The sequence below is a fragment of the Gallinula chloropus genome, assembly GCF_964237585.1.
Source record: "Gallinula chloropus genome assembly, chromosome: 2".
NCBI classification, from domain to species: domain Eukaryota; kingdom Metazoa; phylum Chordata; class Aves; order Gruiformes; family Rallidae; genus Gallinula; species Gallinula chloropus.
In genome coordinates, this window is record NC_140086.1 from 13,608,591 (window position 1) to 13,613,728 (window position 5,138).

Consider the following 5,138-nt stretch of genomic DNA (forward strand, 5'->3'; position numbering starts at 1 on the left):
GTCACAGAGCTGGTTGTCTCATTGCTTCCAAGGTAGCGACCTCACCGGCCTCGAGCTTCTGGTGACTGTAAGCAGAGACTCTTCTGCAGGAACATCCAGAACCTGGGATGATGTGGCAGTAGTTCCACACCAATATGCAGAAGAACTTTTTCACAGTGAGGGTGCCAGAGCACTGGGACAGGCTGCCCAGGGAGGTGGTGGAGTCTCCATCTCTGGAGATACTCAAGACCCATCTGGACGCCGACCTGTGTGACCTGTCCTAGGGAGCTGCTTTGGCAGGGGGGTTGGACTCAATGATCTCTGGAGGTCCCTTCCAATCCCTACAATTCTGTGAATCTGTAGGAGGCTGTCCTGGGTAAAGCTGCTGGTTCACTGTACCTTGGCTTTTGGAAATGAATTTTTCTCCCTGTACATGTTATCAAAGTGATGTTGATTTTTCAGTTACAGCATCTGGTTAGTCGGGACTGTAAGAGTCACCCGACTCCAGCTCAGAGGGAGCGTGAGTAGAACCCCACTGCAGGGAACTCCCTCTAGATTGGGGAAAACCAGTTGCAAAGGCAAATGAAGTGTGTCTCGAGTTGGAACAGGAGAAGTTGGGGTACAACACAGTGACCTGCCTCATGAAAGCTACAACAACTGAGAAAACAAGCACGGCATGCAGATGCTTTGGTCTTCATTTGCACTGTCACATGAGGTCTGTTAAAGTTGTTTTGTAAGTCATGGTGTAGTTATGATGTGTCTTGGGAGTATAGTTAGAGGCTTGTACCCCCTTTTGCCCCCCAGACACGAGTCTCTGGTAACACTGGCAGTCGACAAGATCACCAGAGACTACTCAACAGGGGGATAGGAAAGCTGTTGTTTCCTACTCAAACTTTAATTTAAAATGCTCCATTTCACTTACTTAATAGATTAAATTTTTCAGGGGGGGTAACAAGGAGAAGCTCAAGGGCAGCCTTGGCTGCAATGACCATGCAATGGTGGTTAGGGCAGTGAGAGGGACACACAGGAGGCTCACTGCCCTGGACTTCAGGAGAGCAGACTTTGGCCTCTTCAAGGACATGCTGGGTAGAGTACCACAGGACAAAGCCCTGGAGGGAAGAGAGGCCCCAGACACCTGGCTAGTATTCAGGGATGGCTTTCTCCAAGTTCAGGAGCACTGCATCCCAGCAAAGAGGAAGTCAAGCAAAAATACCAGAGGGTTTATATGGATGAAGAAGGAGCTCTGGGCAAGCTCAAACACAAAAAGAAAGCCTACAGACAGTGGAAACAAGGGCAGGTATCCTGGGAGGAAAACAGAGAAACTGCCAGAGCAGCCAGGGATCAGGTCAGGAAAGCTAAAGCCCTGATCGAATTACATCTGGCCAGGGATATCAAGGGCAACAAGAAAAGCTTCTGTAGATACACCAGTGTTAAAAGGAAGACTAGGGAAAACGTGGGCCCTCTCTGGAATGATACAGGAGACCTGGTTACTTAGGATATGGAGAAGGCTGAGGTACTCAATTACTTTTTTGCCTCAGTCTTAAGCAGCAAGGGCTCCAGCCACTGCCAAGTCCTAGAAGGCAAAGGCAGGGACAGGGAGAAAGAGGAACTGCAGGAGAAGATCAGTTTTGAGAACATATAAGGAACCTGATCATGCACAAGTCCACGGGACCTGACAGGATGCAACGGTGGTTCCTGAGAGCGGCTAAGACCCTCTCCATATTTGAGAAGTTGTGGCAGTTCCAGTGAAGTCTCCACTGACTAGAAAAGGGGAAAACAATGCCCATATTTTAAAAGGGAAAAAAGGAAGACCTGGGGAACTACAGGCCGGTCAGTCTCACTGCTGTGCCTGGCAAGACCATGGAGCAGATCCTCCTGGAAACTATGCTCAGGCACATGGAAAATGAAGTGATTGGTGACAGTCGACATGGCTTCACCAAGGGCAAAACACGCCAGAGAAATTTGGTGGCCTCGTATGATGGGGTTACAGCATTGGTGGATAAGGCAGGAATGACAGATGTGATCTATCTGGGCTTGTGCAAACATGTGACTGTCCCACATGACATCAGATCTGATGGATGGACCATTCGGTGGGTAAGGAACTGGCTGGCTGGTTGCACTCAAAGAGTTGTGGGCACAGGAAAGCTGGAGAGGGACTGTTTGTCAGGGAGTGAAGCGACAGGTCAAGGTGTAATGGCTGTAAGCTGCAAGAGGGTGGATTTAGATTAGATATTAGGGAGAAATTCTTCCCTGTGAGGGAGGTGAAGCCCTGGCACAGGCTGTCCAGAGAAGCTCTGGCTGCCCCCTCCCTGGCAGTGTTCAAGGCCAGGTTGGATGGGGCTTTGGGCAACCTGGGCTAATGGAAGGTGTCTCTGCCTGTGGCAGGGGGTTGGGACTAGGTGATCTCTGAGGTAGGTCCCTTCCAACCCAAAATCAAGCTGTGATTCTGTGAACACTTCATCTTTTTAGGAATGTGTTGGGTGGGTCTGTGAGGTCTGTCTGCAATCCTTCCCATTTTCTTGTTCTTGCCACTAGTCCTCCAACCTTTCAGGAGCACTCGGGTGGATAGTGAGGCAGCCTGATGCATGGATGTGGTCCTGGCCTGATCAATGGTAACAAGTCACCCTGTACAATTCCTTGAAGCACCCTCACTCTCTGTCTTAGAGCCTAATAAAGAAGCAGAGTTTGGGCAAAAAGCATTCTGAAACCTACCTACACAGCAAATATTAAGGTTATTCCCCAGCTTTCCCTAAGCTTCAGCTGTTTCTCTGCTTTACAGAGGGTGTTGGGTGAACCCCAGTCAATAATGTGGGGGAATGCTTTATTTTGGACAAAACCTGAGCTGCTCCTATCATCAACACTGCAGACATTGGAGAGAGTTGTTTTCCAAATGGCTCTATAACCATCTCGTGTGGGATCAAAGGCTTTCCCCAAGCTGGAAATACACCAGTTCACTCCTTGCTGTGCCTGATACATAGCACCCCGTGCTTTTTAGCAGAAAACAAACTAATGTCTTTCTAATATGTTTCCCTTGGATCTTTTTGGTCTGGGCCAGTAGAGGCCTTGAACGCAGGGGGCAGCAAGCGCAGGTTTTGTAGCAAAGGTGGTGGATCCATCCTGGCCCGGTGCTCTTGGGGATGCTGCTGCTTTCATGTGGCTGTTGGAATCAGGTAGTGGGACAGGAACGATGCCTGCTCCCTGCTCCCAGCATAAATAACCAGCTGACCCAGTGGGGCTTGTGTTCATGCCTGGAGAAGTGTCCAGGAAATGCAAGTCATGGTGCACCATGAATTTTGACAGGACTTTTGAGCACAGAGTTAAAAATATATGCCTGTGTGAATAAGGCTGTTTGTGACGTGCATAAATGATGGCTCTGTGGGTGAGCTGTGATGGGAATGGTGAGTGTGACAAATGGTCAGCGATGGCCTCGCTGGCTGCCTGCACTGGGTCGGTGTGAGCTGTGGTTGTGTTTTCTCCTTGCCTTTCCTCCACAGGCAAAACTTGCACTTTTGTGAGGGGTTTAACTCAAGTTATGGGCCAGAAATATGTACCTCTCCATCCCTCCCTCCTCCTACTCCGGTGTGGCAACCTGTGGGATGAGTGTCAGAGGAGGCTACATCTCCCCAGGGTGATCTAAGGCTGCAGGCCTTAAACCAGGGCCAGCAGCCAGCCCAATCATGATCTGGCTTATGCTGCTGAGAGTCGCTGTGGGTCTGGTCATGACTGAAGAAGTGTTTAAATGCCTCTGTAGGTTGGGACCCAAGGCACTGTGGCCTTCACCTTTGCCTTCCCAACATGAGGTGCCTCTCAGTACCTCAGCAATCGCTCTTCTCCTTGGGGGTTGGGGGGCCTTCCTCAGCTGGGCCCTGGGGGGGGGGGGGGGAGGGGGGCACTTTGTCCATGAGTCTCTCACCAGAACCCAACCACAGTTTTCAATGTGGGATATCTCTGAAATGACTTTCTCCTAGTCTTTTTATAGCTCTACCACTGAAGTGGAATTTATTCTTTCTTTTTTGGATATAGCTGGAGGTGTAAATCCAGACAAATATAACTCGTGAAGGGAGGCTCAGCCCGTCGGTACCACGGCTCAGTAGCGCCTGGATTGCTGCTGGTGTAAGTAAGGTGGCCAGGAGCCTTTTTAAACCTCTGAAACTGAAGTCATTTTATTATTTTCCTTCGCTTATAGACAATTAAATGGTTCATCTTTAAAACAGCTGGCTCCTGGCAGTAGGCAGAAACCTACAATCTTTCTCTTACCACGCACTTTTATATTTAAAGCCTTTTTTTTTTTAACCCAATGGTAGGATTCGGGGTTAATGCTCGTTAGATCTGTGTCTAGACAGTTGTGAAAAACAGGAAATGAATTACATTATAGTACCAAAGGAGAATTTAACCTTTTCTCTCCTCACTAACACATGTGACTGGCGAAAATATGTCAGAGTGGAGTATTTTGGAAAGTTTAAGGAAGTAGAAAAATGACAAAGAAAGAAAAAGGCAAGCAGCAAGCTGGGTTTCCACAAGGCCTCATGGGAATCATTTCACAGAGAATAATGAGCCAGACGCTGCCCTTAGCTACACCCAGGCAGTAATTCATTTCCTCTGGTCCCTGTGGAAAAGTTGCATTTGATTATTCCCTGCTTATGCTGAACGTTTGGAAGAACAAAAACCAGCCAAGTTACCCAGTGTCGCACAGGGATGGCGTGCATCGCGCTGGCGGCGAGGGGGAAGCTGCCACGCGCCACGCGCCCTCCGGCACATGGGGCCAGGCAGAGCAGGTCTGTAACACCCCTCAAGGTCTTTACTGAATATTTACAAAGTTACTTGTTCTTTATTTGAATTAGGGACTGCAAAAATGCAAAAATCCCTTGGCTTGGGGTTTTAGGAGAGCAAGAGCCCCAAGGCTCACTGACCCCAGGCAGCAGCACGGCCATACTGCTGTCTGCCAACACAGAGGGTTAGACCCGAGTTTTAAAAGGCTGTGGCCGTGAACCCAAAGCACAAATTAAGCCTGAACTAGTGTGAACTGCTGGTCTACCCAGAAAGAGCTGGAAAGCAGAGGCCTGGGTGCTTCTTACCCACCTATCTCCCCAACCCCCTGTAAAATGGCTGCAAAACACACCATGATCCAAATCAGTACTGCAAGCATCTTCATTATTCCT